At 48.2% G+C, this 23,199-nt stretch overlaps 1 protein-coding gene across 5 annotated transcripts in view; it reads left to right on the forward strand.

The window, feature by feature from the left end:
* The window catches only part of ST6GAL1 (ST6 beta-galactoside alpha-2,6-sialyltransferase 1), a 120,917-nt gene that overhangs the window by 31,752 nt on the left and 65,966 nt on the right, over positions 1-23,199 (forward strand). The gene's annotated exons all lie outside the window — the stretch shown is intronic.

The raw sequence follows: 23,199 nt of genomic DNA on the forward strand, positions 1-23,199 counted from the left end.
GCTGCACGGGGAAGAATGTTCCCAGAGGCAGGTACAGCCCATTTCCTGCCTTGGCTTGTCTGGCCCCAAACCTGTGATGGGCGGGGTTTGGCTAGTGGAGGAATTTGTGGCAGTGGCCACCCAGAAGGCAGAGGGTGTCCTCTCAATGATGTCAAAGATCCCCTGGCATCTCTGTGATGCCAGCTCTTCATCCTCCTCTGTTGTCAACCTTCCTAGAGGTCTTGTTGAGGCCGAGGTGTATCATTTCTAGCTTCTTGCTGGAAGCTCCCCCACTGTCGGAACAACTCACCATACGCAGAAAAGTGCCCCAGCTTTGAGGCCATTTGAACTGGGTGTAAACCTCGCTTGACCATAGCTGCACGACTACCTGGCTTTTCTGACTCAGTTTCCTCATCTGTAAAACGAGTGAAGATTAATAATTATTTATGTCCTGCTCTTCCCACAAAGTAGATGCCTGTTAAATGGTACCTGTGATTTTCTCCCTGCAGCTCTATTGAATCCTAACAACAACCTGCACTTATTTAAACTGCACAACTTGGGGGCACCTGGGTGGCTCAGTCGGTTGGGCGACCGACTTCGGCTCAGGTCGTGATCTCGCAGTCTGTGAGTTCGAGCCCCGCATCGGGCTCTGTGCTGACAGCTCAGAGCCTGGAGCCTGTTTCAGATTCTGTGTCTCCCTCTCTCTCTGACCCTCCCCCGTTCGTGCTCTGTCTCTCTCTCAAAAATAAATAAAACATAAAAAAAAAATTAAAAAAAAATAAACTGCACAACTTGATGAGTTTTGACGCATGTTTACACTCATGAAATTCTCTGCACAGTCAAGTTAATGAGCATAATCATTAGCACTCAAAGTTTCCTCCTTGACCTTATCCTTCCCTCTTCCCCCTCTCTCTGTCCTGTCTCCCAGCCCCACGCAGCCCCTAATCTGCATTCTATCACTGCAGATTCGCGTGCGTTTTCTAGAACTTTAAGTAAATAGCATCATACAGCACGTGTTCTTCTTACACTCAGCATGATCGCTTTTAAGTTTTAATTTAAGTTTTATCTCAACTCCAGTTAGTAAACATACAGTGTAATGTTAGTTTCAGGTGTACAATATAGTGATTCCTGACCTCCATACGCCACCCGGTGCTCATCACAGTCAGTGCCCTCCTTAATCATTCTGACATTTGTCCGCGTCGTGTGCGGAAGTGGTTCATGCCTTTATTGCCGAATAGGGTCCTGCTGTACGGAAATACCACTCTCGGTTTATCCTTTTATCTATTAACAGACATTTGGGTTGTTGCCAATTTGGGGCCATTAAAATAAAGCCCCTATAAGCATTTGTGAAAAAATGTTGTAGGGACCTATGGATTCTTTTTCTTTCATCAGTACCTAAGAGTGCAATGGCTGGGCCAGATGGCGGGTGTATGTTGAGCTTTTTAAGAAGCTGCCAAATTGTTTCCTAGAGTGGCAGTGCCATCTTACATTGCCTCCCCCCCCCAGCACTACCTGAGAATACCTGGAATAAACTAAATGAAGGAGGCACTGGACCCTCTCTGTACTATCTTTGGCAAGGTGCTCCATTTCCTTGCCAACACTTGGTATGGGCAGCCTTTTTAATTTTAGCTATCCTGCTAGGTTTGCGGTGATATCTTGTCATTTTATTCGCATTTCCTTAAAGATCAATGCTGCTGATCATCTTGTCGTGTGCTTATTTGCCATCTGCCTGTTTCCTTTGGTGCAATGTCTGTGCAGAATCTTTTGTTCACTTAAAAAAAATAGAATTTGTTTCTTTGTCTTCTTACGATTGAATCGAGCCCTTTGTCCGCTCTACAAACAAATCCTTTATTGGAGATGTTTGGAAATGTATTTTCCAATTCCCAAGCTTGCATGTCGTGAGAGACTATGACACGTAAACTAATAATTACAATTCAGTTGAGTACATACAGGGAAGTGCAAAGGAAGATGAGCAATCTTAGGACAGGAAGTCAGGGAAGCTTCTAGAAGGTGAATGTATGTGAATTGGTTTGTAAAGGAAATTAAAAGTTAGGTGGAGGGAGGGCAGTCTGGGTGGAAGTTTGTACATGCAAAGGCATGGCCGTATTGAATGTCATGCTGCATGCAAAATTGTAAGTAATTTGATTGGACGACTGGGATTTTGGAGAAGGATGTGGGCTGGACTCCCAGTTGCCGGGGCTTATGGCCTGCGCGCTTCTATTTTTTTTTTTTTAATGTTTTGTTTTGAAACAATTGTAGATTCACTAGGAGTTGCAAAGATAGTACAGAGAGGCCCAGTGCATCCTTCATTTAGTTTATTCCAGTGGCTTCATCTTACATGCTTATAGCACGATATCAAAACCAGGAACGTGAGATTGGGACAATGTGTGTCATTTTCTCGCATGGGTGGATTAGCAGAGCCACTATTACGATCAAGAGATGGGCTGTTCTCTCACCAGAAAGATCTCCCTCATGCCACCCTTTCACTGTCCCACTCCCGTGGCCCCCTCCCCTCTGTGTTTCCTCTCTATAATTTTGTCATTCTGAGAATGTTCTGTAAACAGAGATGGACAGTATGCAAACTTCTGAGACTGGCTTGTTTTCAGTCATCATAATACATTTCAGGCCCATCCAGGTAGTCGAATGTATCAGTAATTTGCTCTTTTTTTTTTTTTTTTTTCTGACTGGTATTCCATGGTATGGATGTACCAGTTTCACTATCGACCTTTGTTTGGTTGTTCCCAGTTTTTGACTATTACAAATAAAGCTGCTGTGAACAATTTTGTGTAGGTTTTCATGTAGACATAAATTTTTGTTTTTCTGGGATAAGTGCCCAGCAGTGCAATTGCTGAGTTGTATGGTAAGTGTATTTATTTATTTATTTATTTATTTATTTATTTATTTATTTATTTAAGAAACTGCCAAACTGTGACTGTACCATTTAACATTCCCACCAGCAGTGTGGGAGGATTCCACTTTCTCCACCTCCTTGCCGGTGTTTGGTCATATTTTTATTTTAGCTCTTCTGATAGATGGGGGACCGTGTCTCATTATGGTCTTAATTTGCATTTCTCTGATGGCTAGTTGTGTGTCTCTTACCCTTTCTGCTCCTTAGGTCTGGCTGTGTGAATTTAGACCCCAGGCTATAGTTTTTAAATGTAGGAAGGAGGGGCGCCTGGGTGGCTCAGTCAGTTAAGTGTCGGACTCTTGATTTCCACCTAGGTCATGGTCTCATGGTTAGTGAGATCGAGCCCGCACTGGGCTCTGTGCTGACAGCATGGTGCCTGCTTGGGATTCTCTCTCTCTCTCTCTCTCTCTCTCTCTCTCTCTCTCTGCCACTCCCTTCAAAATAAATAAATAAACTTTAAATGTGAGAAGCAAGAGGACCTAGTGCTGATAAGCCCCCTCCCACATTTCTGGAGTTGCCCCGAAGCCTGACTTCTTTGTCTTTTGACCTAGTTAGCCAGTTATCGGAGATCCTTCTTCATCATTCTGGGTGGCTCCAGGAAAGTGGTATTTTCTAGAGCTGCATATTTTTCCAGGGAAGTTCCCCCCGCCCCCTTCCGCAGATGAGCAGACAGCCTGTAAGTGTTGATTTTTTTTACTGTGCTGTGGGGTAAGCTCTCTCCCTCCACCCTGTTCCTCCCCGGTGCTGGTATGCCAACATCTGTACTTACTGGCAGCTGAGATAAAGAAGCGTCTGGAGTTAGGCCAGCATGGCTATTTTCTCAGTGTTTGGAGGTCTGAAATGCCAAGGGAATCTTGCATGGCCTCAGGCCTTCCCTGTGCTCAGCATCTCCTGATGTTGTTCTTTCACTTCTAGACGGACAGGCAGCGTTACTATGCTGGGAAAAATAATAATGGCAGCTAACAATCCTATAGCATTTATTATGTACCAGGTTCTAAGTGCTTTCTATGCATTACCTCATTCATCCCAACAACCCTAAGAGTTTGGTGCTGTTAATACCGTATTTGACACATGAGGAAACGAAGGCATGGGAGGTCTCATAGCTAGTAAGTGGTGACTCAGTTGGGACTTGAACCCAGATGGCCTGACACCCAAGTCTTCTTGTTTTCAAATGTTTATTTCAATTATAGTTCGTGAACGTACAGTGCACAAGTCCGTCCTTCTAGTCCTCGCGCTCTGCTATCTGGGAGTAAGGGTGGGCGGCACCTTGTGTGATGCACACCTTACTGTGTGAAACTGTGTACCTCAGGCCGTGCTTTTGGGAGCATTTGGGAGGAGGGGGGCATGCTGTGGGTGTTCTCTGGGGCGTCAGCACTTTGTGATGCTGCGGTGGGAAATGGAATAGCGGGGGAAGTGCTTTCCTAGGCGGAAAGGAGAGTTTCTTGGAGGCCTGCACTGGCCATGGGCTGCTGTCCGGGTGTGAGTGAGGCTCAGGCTTGGAGCCACAGTCTTGTGGAGACATGAGTCTGTTCTACGAGCCTGCTGTGCACTCAGGACTGGCTCACACACACTGTGGGAAGAGGCTGGCGGGTAGGATGTGGGAGGCCCTGACCCTGGGGAAAACACCCGTCCTCACTGGTCTTCAGACTCTCAACCACCTGCCTGTGCAGTCATAACCTTGAGCTTGCCTGCCCCCACTCCCTCCTCAGAGATGACTGGGAAAGAGCTGGGGCTTTCTGGCCTGACAGATCTGGGTTTTGATTGCAAAACCCCAGTTTCTGCTATCAATAAGGCAATAACGATATCTAGTATCTAGATCGTTGTGAGGCTCAGTGGGGGCAGGTGTAGTGAATTACCCTAGAGCACGTTGGTTCTCTCTCCTCTTCGTGGGGCCCTTTCCAACCATCCAGCTGAATGGCAGGGCTGTGCTGAAAGAAAATGGGTGTGTGTGTGTGTGTGTGTGTGTGTGTGTGTGTGTGTACCTTGTCCTGATTCCATCAGTGAAGAGTGTCCATTCGCTTACTTAGCACTCAAGCAACTTTTTAATGACCCTCTACCATGTGCCTGCTTCTCTAATAGGCCCTGTGAGCACAAGAGCCACATCCTTGACCTCACGTAGCGTAGGGTCTACAGAGAGAGACAGATATTAATTAGATAATAACACAACTGAGCGTGACATCGTGGATTGTGGAATTGCTCTGGAGGAAGTTCACTGGTGCCGTGTAAGTGAGCCACGGTCTGAGGCCGGAAGACACTTCCTCAGGGCGCTGCTTCTGACCTGGGTCTGATTCTTTAGCCTTGATCCACCGAAGAGGCCCATGTGGAATGTTCTGTAGGATCAGTTCACTTGTCCTGACTGTAGGCTGACCTGATGCCTGGCCGTCCTGGTGTTCTCCCCACCCCAACAAGCCACACTGTCCTGGGAGGTTCCCCGGACCCAACCACTGACAGCTGCTGCTGGCCCACGGGGGCCAAGGCTGAGCTCAGAGCCACACCTTACAGGGAGGGCCTGGTTATGTTTTTGTTGTTGTTTGTTTTTAAGTGTGCTCATTACTCAGCTTATTACTTATCTGAATGCAGTGGTTTTGATCATCACACAGATATTTTAAAAACACTTTTACTGAGGTGTAATTTATGTTCCATGAAATTAACTTCCTTTAAGTGTAAATTCGATGACTTCTAGTAAATGTACCGAGTTGTGCAACCATCCAGTTTTAGAACATGTTCATCATTGGAGGGGTCGTTCATCTTTACATGGAAAAGGCAAGAAAATTATTATTATTTTTAATGTGTATTTATTTTCGAGAGACAGAGCACAAGTGGGGCAGGGGCAGAGAGAGAGCGAGGGAGACCCAGAATCTGAAGCAGGCTCCAGGCTCTGAGCTGTCAGCACAGAGCCTGATGCAGGGCTCGAACCCGTGTGCCATGAGAATATGACCTGAGCCGAAGTCGGATGCCCAACTGACTGAGCCACCCAGGCGCCCCAAGAAAATTATTATTTTTTTAAATGTTTTTTTAATCTTTACTTATTTTTGAGAGAGAGACAGAGTGTGAACAGGGGAGGAGCAGAGAGAGAGGGAGACACAGAATCCGAAGCAGGCTCCAGGCTCTGAGCTGTCAGCACAGAGCCCGATGTGGGGCTTGAACTCACAAACTGTGAGATCATGACCTGAGCCGAAGTCAGACACTCAACCGACTGAGCCACCCAGGTGCCCCAAGAAAATTATTTTTTATGGAAATGTTCCATAATCATTCTGGGGTTAGTTCCGTTCTCCCAGCAGGAGGATCTAATTAATGAATTCAATTAGCATTTATCGAGTGCCCGCTGGAGCCACAGCTGGGCTAGGTGCAAAGGGGAATAAAGAGAGAAACTGTGGAGAGGGCAGTTTCTCTGTGGCTCACAATGTTCCCACTGAAGCTTCACTGTTCAGTGTCTCCTGTCTGCAGGTGTGGGTCTCATGGCGGTTACAGGGCAAGGTGCTTGCTTTTCACCCTGTAGCTCTTTGCTGAGGACAAGGCAAGGGCCTTGCTTGTGCAATAGTGACGTACTGAAAATACTGGCCGAGCAGAGAGAGGGAAGCGTACTCTCCAACATCTGCAAACGGCTCTAGACTTTCACAGGCCTGGATGCAGGCTCTGGGAAGAGAGGAGAGTGGGTGTGTTGTTCACAGTGCAAAGATTCCATAGGGTGGGATCGGGGTGCGCGGTGAGGATGCGCTGGGGGAAGAAAGCACGAGCAGTCAGAGCAGGGGGCTTGGGGGAGTTCAGGGAGTAGTGGTGCCTTGGGTCACCTACAGCTTAGGGGCGCATTTGCATGTGGTGGGGTGTGGCTCGGAGGCTTGCGGGTGAGGTGGGGGTGAGGAATTTGGACTTAGTGGAGCAAACTTGGAAGACGCCATTTTGTCTCTAAGGAGGGGCGTAATTGTCCAGAGCCGGATGTGGAGCACAGTCTTGTATGTGGAGAGAGGTGGGAGGCAGGCATGGTTTGGGAGGCTATTGCGAGGGCCCTGATATTAGGTGATGTGGACCTGACTTTAGCTGCGCCAGTAGGGCGAGGAAGGAAGAAGTGGATGCGAGAGAAGATTCTCTCAAGTGCGGGGAGAAAATCTCCCCGTTCCAGCTTCTTCTCCTGGGGTCCAGACCTGCCTCATGCACTTCAGCCAATCCCTCACGCTCCGCGTGTTCAATACCAGCTTCACCGGCCCCTCCCCACAGCATGCCCTCCCCTCGCCTGCCATGCTCTCCTCCCCTCCAGTTCTCTACTCCACTCTTCTCGCCCAGGAGGAAGGAGGGGAGCCAGAAAGCAAAACGCTACCACGGAAGGCAGTGCCGTGGAAGGTAGTGGTGAGAGATTTCCAGAGTGGGAAATGCCCAATGCCGAACAGGGGAGCTGAAGAAGGGCTGGGGACTTAGGGCTGGTAGTAGCCAGGCAAGCCAGATGCTTCAGGTGCAAGATTTAAAGAGGCACTCATGCTCAGATGCCAACCCTGGACTCACATGCCCCTGAGATTTTGCACTCCAGGTGCCTTCCTCGCCTTCCTCTAGTGCTGGACTAGGTTCCTAGAGAGAACTGGTCTTTGGGAGGACCCTGGTGACTTTGGACAAAGCACTGACTTTTAATTTTTTTTTTTTTAAGTTCACTTAGAGAGAGAGAGAGAGACAGTCGGGGGAGGGTGGGCAGGGGCAGAGAGAGAGAGACTCTCAAGCAGGCTCCACACTGCCAGCACAGAGCCGGAAGAGGGGCCCCGATCCCACGAATCATGAGATCATGACCTGAGCCAACGCCAAGAGCTGGACGCTTAACCAACTGAGCCACCCAGGAACCCCCAAAGCACTGACTTTTAAAGGACTCAGGACAGAGTGTGGAAGTTTCTTCAGAAGGAAGCCTTCAGTGGGGAGCTTCCTGAAGCTGTGTTAGGGCCCACTGTCTCCCACCTCCTTACCCCAAGATGGCCCCTCAGGGTCTCCACGGACTCTGTGGTTCCTGGAGCATGGTTTGAAGAATACCGATCAACCCCAATCCCCATCTAACCATAGGGAGTCCTGAGACCCACGGAAAATTTGACTTACCAAGGCCACCCAGGCGGCGTGACCTTAGAGGTCTCCCTGTACTTCCCTTTGATTCATCATCTTCTGTTGTTTTATATTCTTTTTATTATCTCTTCTAATCTCCCCCGCCCCCCAAAAGGATTGGAAACAGCTGATACTGCAGGTCTCCAAGTATTTGAAGGCTGCGGTCTAATTCTGAGAAGTCCGTTTATTGAGTGCCTGCTACCTACCAGGCATCATTTTAGGGGCTTTTACATTCATTATTTTAATTCTTATAGGCATCTTTCCAGGCGCATTATCCCATTTACCGGATGAGGAGACTGAGGCTCAGAGAGAACAAGTGGCTTGCTTAAATTTTCGGTTACTGACGGTGCTCCTGTGCCCAAAGCCCGTGTTCTTTCTCCACACCACGCCTTTCCTCAGTCATTCATACGGAGTGCGCTGATGCCAGGCCCCGTTTTTGGTGCTGATACAGCACAAAGGAGACAAAATCCTGCTGAACCCTACCCCACTAGTCCCTCTGCTCACGAAGGGCGGTTGGCCCGCTCTTCATAAGGCCTCCTGTTGCAGTCGTCTCTGGGCTGCCTGTGGTGGTCGCAGTGATTTTTGGCTGTTGCTGAGATGCAATCCATGGCCCAGTTCACTCCCCAGCCAACAAGTCACACGGGTTCCTTTCTGGGTGCCCCTGGGTTTCTGCAACATTCCATGGGCAGGCACTCATGCAATACAGGCATTTTGTTCTCTGCAAGGACCTTGCCTGCTGCTCCCTCCTCTACCGTTCCCCCTACATTTCTTGGCACTTATCACCAGCAGCTTCCTCCGGCTGCCACCCCAGCCCAGCAGAGCTCTGATTCACTTGGTGATTTAGCCCTGATAAAGGCGAGTTATTTTGGCCTCTGCTGCCCTCAGCCCCAGTGAGAATTTGGACACAGTGTTTTCACTTGTCACGTTAGACTGTTTGCCAGAGTTTGCGGAAAAAGGCCTGTATTATTGATGCCCTTGCCAGGAACAGCTGCGCCCTGCCAGCCTGTCATGTGAGCCCTCTGAGACTCCCGGCTGCAAGGCCCACAGCTCTCCTGGGCCCCCTGGCTCAGGTGGGAAATGTGATCCGATCTGACAGAAACTGCAAACAGCCCAGCAGGGCAGAAAGCAACTTGGAAGGGACTGATCAGATTCCTCTCCTAGGAATCGACCACAGCCCAGCGTGTGTCTCGGTGGGGCTGATTCCATCCTGTGCTTTAGTGGAGCCCATCGTATTTGACAGTTTTATTTTCTTTGTTTTAGAGACAGAGAGTGCACACGAGTGGGGAAGGGGAGCGGAGGTGGAAAGGGAGAGAAAGAATCTTAAGCAGGCTCCACGCTCTGTGTGGAACCCGACTCAGGGCTTGATCCCACAACCCTGGGATCATGGCCTGAGCCGAAATCAAGAGTCGGACGCTCAACCAACTGAGCCACCCATGTGCCCCAGGGGCCCCATCATATTTGAGGTCTTTTAGTCTGACGTCTCCCTCCTCCACAAGATTAAACAAATGGACCCTTAGCCACTAGAAACAAACAGACCCTTGGAATGAGTTTTTGATGTGGGGTTTATCTCCATTTAATGGATGAGAAAGTAGCCTTGGAGAGAACAGCGAAGTACCCGAGGTCTGTCCTCCTCCTTTCGGGATGCCGTGAGCCACCAGACACAAAAGGACATTTTCCCAACTCGCCTGTAGGTTACCTCTGCAGCCGGTGCCAGCTGTGGCTCTCACCTTCCTCTCTTGCCATCACTCTGTGAACACGGATATCCCATTTCTGGAGCTTCTTATTCCGGTGGGGACTTGACTCAAGTTCAGGATCTGCCAGGTCGGTGGTTGGTGGGGCTGCAGGTCAGACCAGGGGTGAGGAAAGGTAGTCTCTGGCACCTTCTCCTCTATCAACTGAAATGGCTTCTCTTCACCTCTCCTGCCCCATCAGAGCCCCTTTTTGGTGTCAGGAACTCAACACTGAGCTTAGAGAAAATAATAATGTCACTTGCTTGCTTAGAAAACCTCTGCCAGTCCCAGTTTCTTGGGTAAATTGGGACGAGAAACACTTCTGTCTGGAGCAGATAATTCTGAACCCCATTTCCATCACTGCAGCCCTCATACCCTCACCCCTCATAGCTTCTCACCATTCTGTGACTACTACGGGCCTTCTTTCATAGCTAAGCCTTTGGACTGCCATTCTCTCTGGATATGCCTTTTTCTGCCTGGCAAACTCCTATTCATCCTTCAGAGCCCAGGAGGAACATTACCATTCCTGACTTCTTCTAGTGGAGTTGGTGGTACCCCAGCCTTTAGTTCTGAATGCCTTCCATGCGCTTACACCCATCATTTTATGGGTCTTTCTCTTCCTCTGAGGCCTCAGGGGCAGGGGCTGGGCCCTGTTTATTTCTGTATCACCTGTACTTGAACAAAATGAATGGGGGCTCATGAATGAATTATTTGCTAATGTGTGAGTCATAGGTGGGCTCCACTTTAATTAAGTACAAAGTCCAAGGACTTCAGTGAGAGGTGATAGGCCGAGTCTGTGGTGCTATTGATTAATTGAGCCAGGTACTGTGCCAAGGACATTAGTGCAGGCGAGGCCTGCAGCCGAGAGGGGGTGGCACGGGGGTGAAGTAACATTGCAAAAGCTTCGAAATTGTAGCGTGAGGCACAGCGTGCCCTGGTCCCCAGGCCAGCTTCTCAAACTCTCCACCCAGCCTGCCTCCCAAGAGGGGAGCTCCTTAAGGCTGGGTGCAGACCTGGAGAAAGAGTACAGATTCTGGATGGTCCCAAAAGGAAGGGGACGGGGTGGTACTCAGAAGAGGAGTAGAAGCCGGGGCAGCAGGAAGTACGAGGCAAACTTTTCTTTCCTTACTGTGATACTGGGGGCATCTTGCTGGCCAGAGCTCCTGCCGGCCGCTGCGGAGGCTGAAATATGAGCTGGGGCCAGGCAAGAATTTGGAGCCAGACCTGGATATGCAGGTCCTTTTGTGCCCCTGCCTGTTTAATTCCTCCTCCCCCTACTGCTGGGTGTAGGCACGTAGGCTTTAAAGACAGTAAGATCTGAGTTCAGATCCTGGTCTCAGACACTTGAACTGCGACTTGTGTAGCACTGAGTAAAACTACTAGGGTGGCTATTTTTTTGTATTTATTTAATTTTTTACTTTTCCCTTTTTAAAAATTTTACTTTAGGTATCGTTAACAGGGTTATATTAGTTTCGGGTGTACAGTATAGTGAATTAACAATTCCGTACATTACCTGGTGCTCATCATGACAGGTGTACTCTTAATCCCCTTCAGTGTTTATTATTTTTGAGAGGGAGAGAGAGAGAGAGAGAGAGAGAGAGCAATCAGGGGAGGGGCAGAGAGAGAGGGAGACACAGAATCGCAAGCAGGCTCCAGGTTCTGTCAGCACAGAGCCCGACGTGGGGCTCGAACCCACAGACCGTGAGATCATGACCTGAGCTGAAGTCCGCTGCTTAACTGACTGAGACACCCAGGTGCCCCCTCTTAATCCCCTTCGCCTATTTTTTTTTAAATTTTTTTTAATGTTTATTTATTTTTGAGACAGAGAGAGACAAAGCATGAACAGGGAAGGGTCAGAGAGAGAGGGAGACACAGAATCTGAAACAGGCTCCGGGCTGTCAGCACCCAGCCCGATGCGGGGCTCGAACCCACGGACCGCAAGATCATGACCTGGGCCGAAGTCGGACGCTCAACCGACTGAGCCACCCAGGCGTCCCCCCCCCTTCACCTATTTCACCCAATCCCCCCACCCACCTCCCTCTGGTAACCATCAGTTCTCTACCGTAAAGAGCCCGTTTCTTGGTTTGTCTCTTTTTCCCTCGTTCATTTGTTTTGTTTCATGTGCATATGGGTGAAGTCGTATGGTATTTGTCTTTCTCTGACCGACTTCTTTGGCTTAGCGTAATACACTCAAGCTCCATTAGGGTTGCAATTTCATAGGGTCATTAGGACCAGGAATGGCATCACTGCTGAGAGGCTGTGGACTGAGACATCTAGTTTATTCCTCGGAATACCCTGCATGCACGTGCTGTTATCATTCTGAAATCACAGATCCTTAACTGGGGTTCAGAGAGGTTCTACAAGCTGCCCAAGCTCCCGTAGCGAGTCAACGATAGTGGTGGCACAGCTGGGTCCACTAGGTCACCCGTCTCCAATCTGCGTGATCCTAAGAACCACCTGGGGCTCTTGGTGAAGGAGCAGTTCCCAGGCTCTGTGTCAGCTGTTGATTGAGCTTGCTTAGCGTGGGGCTCCGGGAGCAGAGGATGAAACAGGTACCCAGGATGATACCAGGAGCAGAGGATGAAACAGGTACCCAGGATCTGGCAAGTTTAGGAAACGGTGTTGTGCTCTCCTGCCTGTTAGGTGTGGCTCACGGTTGGCCCCCTAGAAATTGGCCCCCTATAAATGGTGGCTGTGAGTATTGTGACATGAACTGACTCAGAGGGTAGCTTACCGTGAAAAGGTTTTCATCTTTTAAAAGCTCATTAGTCCTACAGCTAGCTCTTGAAGATAGAAGTTAAGGGAAGTAGATTCTGGATCAGTGAGTCTACATTCTAAAACTCTAGACTTGGAGAACGATCTGCACACGGAATGAGCTGCCTTCAGAGGTCCCTGTTGTTTGTGATCCAGTGGTCGGTGACACCATGTGTCGGGTGGGCTGGTCAGTTCCTCGAGGACCCGGTGGCCGCTCAGCATCTGCCCCGGGCATGCACGCACCAGGAGTCCTTCATGTTAATATACCAGCGGAGGTGGAGTGGAGCAGCTGTGCAAAAGTCAGGAAGGATCCCGACTCTGGGAGGGAACGCAGGAAGGAAGGGATGGCAGAGGCCAAAGTGAGAAGCTGTCTCTGGGCCATCACTCCCTGCTTTGGGCCCTGGGAAACTTCTGCAGTTTCCTCTGTAGCTGAGTCTCCAGACTCTCGGTCCTACCATGAGGGCACAGAATACTTCATTTTCCTTGGGGACTGATGGTGGGCAGTTGTCTGTCTCTTCTCTATATGTCTGGGTCGTGCCTTTGTTTTGAAGTTCTTAAGGCCCATCTTGGGGGCATATAAATCATAGACCATAGGGAACGTTGTCTCATCAGAGCCTGGAGGAAAGCTTGACCCCTGTCCTGTTCTTAACCGCAGCATTGATGACAAAACTCAGCACCGGCTTTCCTAGAGACCAAGAGCATCTCTAAGACCCTGCTAAAACTGATGGAAGCCTACCGAATAACTGCCTTGGATACTTTGATTTCTAAGATCCATGATAATAGCTGCCACTCTGAACACTGATTGTGTGTTGGTGCTTTATGTGTCTTTCTCATTTAATCCTTTCAGCAGCCGTGCGATATAGGGAACACTATCCTTGTTTTACAGATGAATAAACTGAGGCTCAGGGAATTCAGCTAAGTTGCCCTTGGTGACAGAGCTAGTAAGCAACGGACTTGGACTTCAGACCTGTGTCTGTGAATCACACATTAGAACTTATGCCTACGCTACTGTGTCTCATTGGGATAATATGAAGTTTTGCTTCTCTCGATGAGGAGGAAAGTTAGGGATTGGTTACCCTGACTGGTGACAGAGCGCAAAGCTTTGTTCAGAGTGCTTCAAAGGGATGGCTGATCCCTGTATTCATGTTTGAAGTCATCCCTAACGTTTATGAATGTGGATAACCATGACCTTCCTCAAGTCATGTCTTGGTGATTGCAGCAGAGAGAGATTTCCTGTCACTCATGACTCTCGGGGAGGCTCTATCCTGGCTAAGAATGTTGAAAAATGTGTGCACACTGCTGGGCTCTGGGGCAAGGATGTTGAGGTCTAGGAATCTGACTGTCCTTGAGTGATGACAGCTGGGAAGATGAAATGAGAAGAAGGGAGTGTGAGCTGTGCGTCATTTCATCAACCTGGGGCTTGAGACCACGGGATACCTGTGTGTATTCACTTGGATAAGGAGACTGTCTGAGCCCCCACCTCTGTGTGCCGAACACAAGGAGATCGCATCTTCTAGTGGATAGATCTGCCATGTTAGAGAAATAAAAATCCCCCAGGAGAGGTGAAGGAACCTGGGGGCTTTCTCCAGCTCAAGCCCTGTTTTCCTTGAACAGATTTTACTTTTTGGCTCTACGTTATGCGCACACTCATGGCAAGATGGAGGGTCCTCTGTCACACTCCCCTTTTTGACTACCTATCAGCCATCTTTCCCTGCAGCAGCTTTTTTGGCCTCCGTCTAGAAGTGGGCACTCTCCACTTTACTGTCCTGTCTCTCCCTGACCACTGGCGAAGGCCCCAGTGGCCTGTCTCACTTCCCCACCTTCTATTTGAAAGCCCTGATCCCATCTTTCTGTCCTGAAGGCTTCTGGTTATAGCCAGCCATTCCAATAATAGTCTCTGTCTTCGTTTCTTTTTTCTTTGTTTCCTTTTTGAGAGACAGAGACAGGGTGTGAGCGAGGGAGGGGTGGAGAGAGAGGAAGACACAGAATCTGAAGCAGGCTCTCAGGCTCCGAGCTGTCAGCACAGAGCTGGATGGGGGGCTCGAACCCACAAACTGTGAGATCGTGACCTGAGCCGAAGTTGGACGCTCACCCGACTGAGCCACCCAGGCGGCCCATCTGTCTTCATTTCTAATCTAGCCCAGATGGTATCTTTTTCTTGGCGTTCCTTATGTAAATCAAGTCAATATTCTACAGCTTGCCCTTTCATTATAATGGTCTCATTACATTTATTCAGCTGGCTTATTTTCTGCCTTGGGTGTACTTAGTTTGTTTCTCAAAACTCCTGAAAGGCAGGGACTGTAGTTTATGTGGAGGTAGTGGTGATTGTGTCTTAATTTCAGTGTCTAGCGGGTAACAGTAGCCAATAAAATTGTTTTTTCTTTTGGTCAACATGTTGGTTGGATACCTATCATGGTCTGGGCACTGAACACAAGGCTCCAGGGCTATGGAGCTAATTATTACTTGGTGGTTGAAATTCCTGCGGTTTTAAGGGAAGAGGGACATGCAAGCAAATTAAAATTGTATTTTAATTTGCTTTGAGCAGTCATTGAGGTTGAGGGTTCATAACATTTATTGGGAGCTCAGAGGAGAAATAATGAGAAAAGAGAGATGGCGACAGATTTAGGACATGTTTTGAGAGTAGAAATGGAACTTTGTTTCCTATTTAGTTTGATTGGCTTGTCATGGGGACAGTGAGGTACCAGGACGAACAAGTGATCCAGGAGCACTTGGGGAGTGGAATGCGTTGAATTTGGGGTAAGAAAGAAGGAAAAGTCAAAGATACCAGGCTTAGCAAGATAGTAAGAAAGGGAGAGAGGGAGGGAGAGGGTTATAATTGCTAACATACACTGAAGGCTGATTTCTGTGTGCAGGGTAGTTAACGTGAATTGCCTCTTCTCCGACCCCCCTCCCCGCCCCATGAACCCCAAAGGGGTAGGTACTTTGGTTTCCTCCACTGTACAGGTGAGGAGGCACGCTCAGAGCAGTTGGGTAGCTTGTTTGAGATCACGCAGCTGAACAGTGCCAGAGGCCGGCTTAAACCCAGGAACTCTTGCTGGCGAGCAAACACCCATGCAGCTGCACTAGAACAACTCGACCACAGGATGCATTTATACCTCCAGCCTGGACCTTTCTCCTGACCTCTGGTTTCCTGTCGGCTGGCCTATTACACTCCACTTGACAGTCTGACCTCAAACTCAGGACTGCCCCACACTGGACTTCTGCTCTTCCCTCTCATCTCCCCTTTTCCACTCAGAGCAGCACCATCCTTCCAGCTGCTTGGGACCCAAGCCTTGGAATCACCCTTGACCTTTCTCTCACACCCAAATCAAATCCATCAAACTTGAGTTTCAAAGCACCCTGAAATATATTCCTTCTCACCACCTCCACTGCAGCCTCCTGCTTTCACACTCGGATCTCTCCAGTGGTCTGCTTGCTTTTACCCTTGACCCCTCTCCCCACACACTGCAGCCTGAGCTGTCCTGGCAACTCTGAGTCAGGTCAAAGTTGATCTTTTTTGCCAAACCCTTGGAGTGGCTCTCACTTTTAGTTAGAACGACAGCCAGAGTCCTCACCATGACCTGTAAGGTGCTACCTGATCTCTTCCACCTCCCACCTGGCTGTCTCTGTTCCTCGGGGATCCCCTCCCTCTGTCCCCTTCCCTTTGTGCCTTGCATCCGGGCCAGTGCTCACCTGTGTACTCCTGCCCGCGCTCTTCCTGAGATATCGCTGGGGCTCACTCTTCACTACCTGTACTTCTTTGCTCGAATGTTCCCTTCCCAATAAGCCCTTCTCTGACCTTTTTAAAATGGAAACTTGCCTCACCCCGGCACTTCTGATCCTTCCCTTTCCACATTCCGCTCTGCTCTGTTTCCCATAGCACTTAGTATCCTCTAAGATCCTGCATAATTTATTACATTTATAGGGCTTTTGTGTTTCACTCTGCCCTTTTTAAGGGCAGTGATCTTCATCTGGTTTATTCCCTGTTGCATCCCAAGCACTAAGATTCTTGTCGAGCATGTGGTGGCTCATGCACTTAAGAAAACGAGTAAATGTGGAGTGCAAAGTTTCTGTACAGATGTTGAGTTTAAAAATGTTTCTTAAAAGATGTGGTGTAGAGTCTGAGGGAGATGCCAGAGGGGGCTGGCCACACGGAGGCAGGTGTTGTCTGTGTGTTAACAGAGGTCCTGCTGAGGCTGGGCCCCTGGGGACGTGGGCATTTCTGGGCTGCTCTGGAAGCTGGTCCCCAGAGGAGGCTAAAATGGGGAGGGAGGAGGGAAACCCCAAAGTATGCCTGTCAGACTTTAGAAGGAGGGAGTTTGAAGACAGAGACCTGGGGAGGACTCACAAAGAAAGTACTGGAGAGGGCTCTTCAGATTTTGCAATTAGAAATGCAATTTCAGTGGAATGATGGGGGCTGACTTCAATTATTTGAGGAACAAGTGGAAAGTGGGGAAGTGACTCGAGAAGCTCTGCTATGAGGAAGGAGAGATCAGGCGGTGGCTTGAGGAAGTGATTTGTTTGAAGGATTTGTTTTTAGCTATTGAAAAACCGTCTTTTGGGTGTGGGTGGGTGAGTGAGCGGGGAAGTGACCGACAGTAAGCTAATAACATCCAGATTGACAGACGGAACCTAGTGCAAAGTATATCTTGTCCTTGCCCAGTCCAGCCCCCTAGCACCATGCCTGGCACATAGTGGGTCCACAGTTAGCATTTACTGAATCCAATAAAATCCTGTGGACCTTAGTGATCAGTCATTGTATCAGCAGCAACAACAAGACGACAAGAATGTCTAATGTAGAGAGATTGCTCTTCGACGCACTGACTGTTGGTTAGTGGCATTTCTCTCCCCTAAGCTATATATTTCTTAGCACTTTGAGCAGCTGTATGTGGTTACACTTTGGCTTTCTTTACTGCACAGTGGTTATGTGTTTAAGAGGTATATCTTCAGATGACTCATTTCAGTGACAAGTTAGTAAACAGTTCCACATGGATGTAAAGGATGTGATTGGTGTCTTCGTCCATTCAGGCTGCTATAACAAAAGACCAGTTTGGGTGGCTTAAACAGGAGAAATTATTTTTCACAGTTCTGGAGGCTGGAAGTCTGAAATCAGACCTCGTTTCCTGGTTCATAGCTGGTGCCTTCTCACTGTACCCTCATAGAGTTGAACGGGCAGTGGGGCCTCTTTTCTAAGAGCACTAATCCCATTCATGAAGGTTCCACCCTCATGACCTAATCATGTCCCAATACTTTCACCTCTGGGGGTTAGGATTTCAACATATGAATTTGAGTGCTGGGGGGAGGTGGACACAAACTTCCAGACCCAAGCTGATGATAAGTCCCAGGAAACCAGAGGAAGAAAAGAGTTGGCCAAGGGTGGCAGACAGATCTCTGAACTGTTGGTCAGAGCCTGGCATTGAACCAGCTTCATCTCACCCCGACTTTCTGGGAGTTGGATTTCAATGATCTCAGTTTGCTTTCTTTGGATTTTATAAAAAGAATAGTGTTGGGAAAGGAAAAATATAAAAGGAACCATGATTTGAAATATATCCAGAACTAAAGTCTTTTTTTTTTCCCCCTTTTTAAAAATGTGATATGCAGGGGCGCCTGGGTGTCTCGGTCGGTTGAGTGTCTGACTTCGGCTCAGGTCATGAACTCACGGTTCATGGGTTTGAGCCCCACATCGGGCTCTGTGCTGACAGCTCAGAGCCTGGACCCTGATTTGGATTCTGTCTCCCTCTCTCTCTGCCCCTCCCCCACTTGCATTCTCTCTCTCTCTCTCTCTCTCTCTCTCTCTCTCTCTCTCAAGTAAATAAACATTAAAAACATTTTTTTAAATGTGATATGCAGAGCAGGCAGGCTTAATTCTCTGGTGCTGGCAAATGACATAAAGTTTAGAGATGTCCTGGGAGAGAACAGAATCATTTGACTCCTTTTTTACTCCCATCTTCTCTGAAAAGACACAGATTGGCTGGCTGCATAGGAAAAAATGAAAGAAAGAAAAATCCCTAATATTTATTAAGTATCCTATGTGCCTGGAGATAAGCTAGCTCCTGTGTGCATGTTACATCCGTCCTCTTTAGGTGAAGGGCATTGTATCAGTATTTTCCATAACCTACCTGCGGGCTCACAGCCGACAAAGGGGAGAGAGCCTAGAACAAGCCCTGGGGAGAGAAAATTGAAGACTGTGGCTAAAGAGAGATCAATGTAAGAAATGTAGCTGCCTGGGAGCACCTGGACGGCTCAGTCGGTTAAGCGTCCAACTTCGGCTTAGGTCATGATTTCATGGCTTGTGAGTTCGAGCCCCGTGTCGAGCTCTGTGCTGACAGCTCGGAGCCTGGAGCCTGCTTCCGATTCTGTGTCTCCCTCTGTCTCTGCTTCTCTCCTTCTCACGCTCTCTCTCTCTCTCTCTCTCTCTCTCTCAAATAAATAAACATAAAAAAAAGAAATATCCCTAGTGCCCAGCCCAGTGTCTTATTCTCAGGAAAATCTTGAGAAATACTTACGAAAGAGGTGGTTAGTTGGCCAAATGAATTGCCAGGGTCCGGAGAAAACTTGTAAATATTTTTGTTGAAATGCTGTTGGGAGGTCTTCATTGTCTTCTAGAGAATGGGGAAACCCAAGGGAGGGAGAAATATAATTTAAATTTTCAAGAGGCATAATTACAAACCATGAGTATGAGGCAATAACTGAAATGTCCTGTGTAAAATGCATAGCATGTGGCAATATTTAGTAAGTGATAACTATGATACTAAGGGAACTATTTATTATATATATTATATAAGTCCATCCTATTGCTTCTCCTCACCCTGGGACGTGAGGCATAGAATTCCATGACTTGAGACTTTTCAATTTGGGGCTCATATGGGAAAGCACCATAGCCTCTCTCTATCCATAATATTTTTTTACGAAAGATAATCTCTCTCCGAGTTGGCAGTCCAGCCCAGCCCCTTGTAGCCTAGTTGAGTTGCTCTTTGTGGTGTCTGCACCGTGAGACTTGTGTATGGTCCCATAACCTATATTTTAAAGACCATCCCAGGTGTTCCCTTGAGGGCAGACATGTGATGTCGCATCAAAATACGTGTCGGTTATGATGATAGAGTAACTTAAAACTCTCGTGTCAGACACTGAGCATCTTTGTCTCCTCAATAACTGGGGGTTTCTATTCTCGGGAACACTGTGGAAAATGTGGCATGGATGGTGTTTCCATTGGCTCACACATACTGTTTCTGTGGCTGTCACCGAAGAATGCTTTTGTGTCGGGAGGCTAGTGCCTGTCCGTCCGTGATTTAGAGGAATACATCGGGAGGACTTGCTGATTTATGGATGATGCACAACTATCATTTGTGCTAGCAAATGTGGTATGTGCCAGGGTCAAGGTTCGGTATAAGCTTCACAGGCTAGGAGAGGGGCTAAGTGTAGAAAGAAAGAATGCACCGGGCTAAGTGGAAGATGAAATGTGAGGTCCGAATACCAGTGGCATAAGTAAGGCAGCCCACCTGGGGATGGGACTAGATAGAGGAGGACTTGGAAAAAAGGCTAATGAACTCTACTTCAGTGGTCGCTCAACTGAGAGAGTCACTCACATGAGACTGCTAAAAACTACCTAGAAACTCTTTATATTTGCATTGTAGAGGTGTAGTCAGTTTCCTGTTCCATACTAGTTGGGCCACATCTGGAAACTGTTTAGTTCTATTCAGGGTGATGTGAACAAATGAGAGCGGGCCCAGAGTTGAGTGAGGAGAACTGTTAGGGGTTCAGAGGCCATGCCATTGAAGGAATGGTTCAAAGAAGGAGAATCTTTAGCCTGAAGAAGAGAAGGTTCAGGGGAGTGTAATAGTCCTGGAGGATTGCCCTCTGGGCAAAAGAAGAGACATGTGTTTTCCTCTAGAGAGTAGAATTAGAACCAGCAGGTGGACACTAAGAGGTGTGGGGAGGAGATGAATAAAAAATTAGAATCCTAAAATGCCCATCAGGTGGCATTTACTATTTGAAAAATGGTATAACTGCAAGGCACTTGAATTTGAGTGTCTTCTGTCACAGGATCTCAGGGACCATCAGGACCTCCTGGATATCTTTCTAGCTGGAACAGCTGTCCACATCCTACACATCCTTCCAGCTCTGACCTTATTTCTTCACAGGAAGCCTTCCCTTCCCTGCCCTTACTTGTAGGGGTAGTCTTTCCTCTGTGTGCTATAAACATGGGCTTTGGAGTTGGGTTTGAATTCTAGCCTTGTTCTACCTGCATGCGTGACCTTGGGCAAGGGGCTTAGCTCTTCCCATAAAGATGCTCATCTAGGGGCGCCTGGGTGGCGCAGTCGGTTAAGCGTCCGACTTCAGCCAGGTCACGATCTCACGGTCCATGAGTTCGAGCCCCGCGTCAGGCTCTGGGCTGATGGCTCGGAGCCTGGAGCCTGTTTCCGATTCTGTGTCTCCCTCTCTCTCTGCCCCTCCCCCGTTCATGCTCTGTCTCTCTCTGTCCCAAAAATAAATAAAAAACGTTGGAAAAAAAAATTAAAAAAAAAAACAAAATTAAAAAAAAAAAGATGCTCATCTATAAAATGCAGGTGACGTGCATTTACCTTGCAGGGTCGTTATGATAATTGGCGAGAGAGAAACTGCCTAGCACAGCACTTGATACATACATAGTTCATGTTCAGTCAGGGGTATTGACATTTAAGATGATGTATTGATAGCCATCAGGACTGACCACTGTATTTAACTACCCTGTGAGTGGCTACCTGGAATGAAGAACCAAGTCCCTCTCTCTTAAACCATTGCTGTCCTTTCCCACGGCTCGGTCTTTCTTGATTTCCTGTAAAAATTCCAATTAAGAATACAAACCAGGTCCTGGCTTTATCTGGAACCAGCTGGCTCATGTACTTGACACAGTGAGTTCTCCATCACTACCTGTCATGGTTGCCTGACTTCCCACCTTTTCCGCCCCTGCTTTTAGGTCATCTACAAATAGCTGGTCAGGGTTGCACAGTGTTGGCAAGAATCTCCACCCCAGGCTTCTACCCTGTGCACCTGTTGGTAACTGACTAATTCTCTTTTTTTTCTCAGGTGACTTTAGACCTTTCCATTGAAACTTACAGTTTATAATATGGGAGACGCAGGTAGGATCTAGTCAGTTGCCCTCTCCTGGACTTGCTTTGATTTGGCTTTTCAATTGGGCCAGGCCTTTATTTTCTCTTGGGTAGAGTGTGGAATGTGGAATAGTACCTCATTCACGGTGTGTGCATTCGGGGTATGCAGGAGTCATTGCCTAGGATCCGGTCTGGACCTAGTGGTGTGGTAGGTGCCTGGGCCTCAGAAAGGTCTCGAATGGTTCCTGTGTTCTGGAAGGTCACACCCTAGCAGAGGAGATGGACACGGAAACTGTAAGAGGGATGCTGTGGGACAGAAGGGGAGGACTCCTAACTCAGACTTGGGGTCAGAGAGACTTTGGTTCCTGTACTAAATTGCCTCATACTCAATATGTTCTTTACATCAGACGCACTGGTTTTTTTCCCACACATTAAGTCAAAGAACACTTGTGACTCCTCCCTGGGTGGCCTGCTAGAGACCGAGGATTACCTCCTCTGGCCTCCCCAGGTCTCACCTCTGAAGACGTGTGTTCTTGTGACCTGGGTCCTTTGGAACCATGGGTCACTTGCCTGAATGCCTCATCCCTACTGGGAAGGTGTATGAGCTGCCCTGGTGCCTTCTGAGATGACCCATATTCATCTTGCTGCCTTTGCTCCCATGATTCCACTGCTTCCACGGTTGGGGGGCATTGAGCTTATGGGCAGAAATGAATTCTCCCGAGTCACCGAGTTTGGCCACTGCTCACAACAGAAGCCAGAGGGGGCTTCCATTCCCGGCCACCTCCCCTCCTTTCTGAGGACAGAGGGTAGTCTGCCCATGATCTTTTAGGATATCAGTGGTTCCCAGCCTTTGAGAGGCCTTGTGGGTATCATCCTATCATCTCCCTCATCTCCAGTCAATCCCTGATATGGCCAAATCGATTCTGAGGGCAGACACCTAGTTCCTCAAGCTGAGCCCTTCAGATTTCTGTTGTGGCACCTGAGAACAGTTTCAGTATTCAAAGGCAAATTAGACATGGTCCTTGTCCACAACCCGCAGTCCACTATTTTTCTCTGTCAGATGGTTCCACTGCTGGTCAGCACTTGTGAGACAAATCCTTTGCTAATCCCTCCAAAACTGTCCATCTCCTCTAATCTCCTGGAGATGGCAAAGGATAGTTTCCTGTGACAGCAGATGGCTGTTTTACCCCACACCCACTCCCCATGATGCCTCGAGCTACCTATGGGCTGAGACTCTGACTTCACTTTTACCCCACAATCCTTAGCCTGGGATGGGCACCTCCCTTTGCAAGCACTCGATAATCCCCTGCATGAGGAATTGCAGTAGCAAGTTCATGAAGGGATCTATTTCAGGGTCAAACTTCCTGTGGGGTGCCTGAGTCACTGCTTGGCTGGCCTTTGGACAGAGCGTGTCCTTTGTCAGTTCACTTTCATAAATGGCCACTCTGACCCAATTATTAAGTTGCCATGACAACCCAATGGATTTGAAGTTTAAAGAAAAAAATGTTATAAGGGACCTCTTTTTTGGGGTCGGGGTATCCTGGGATCATCTGAGTTTCTATCATTCCAAACCAAAGAATCATTTCTTGTTCTCTTAAGTGTGTCAGATGGATGTAAGGGCAGACATAATGGCGGCCAGAGAAACTGGAAGTGAGACTAAACAGGG

The sequence above is a fragment of the Lynx rufus genome, unplaced genomic scaffold (assembly GCF_022079265.1).
Source record: "Lynx rufus isolate CCGP_SWC_20201006 ecotype Redwood Valley unplaced genomic scaffold, mLynRuf1.p SCAF_5, whole genome shotgun sequence".
Taxonomy (NCBI): Eukaryota; Metazoa; Chordata; class Mammalia; order Carnivora; family Felidae; genus Lynx; species Lynx rufus.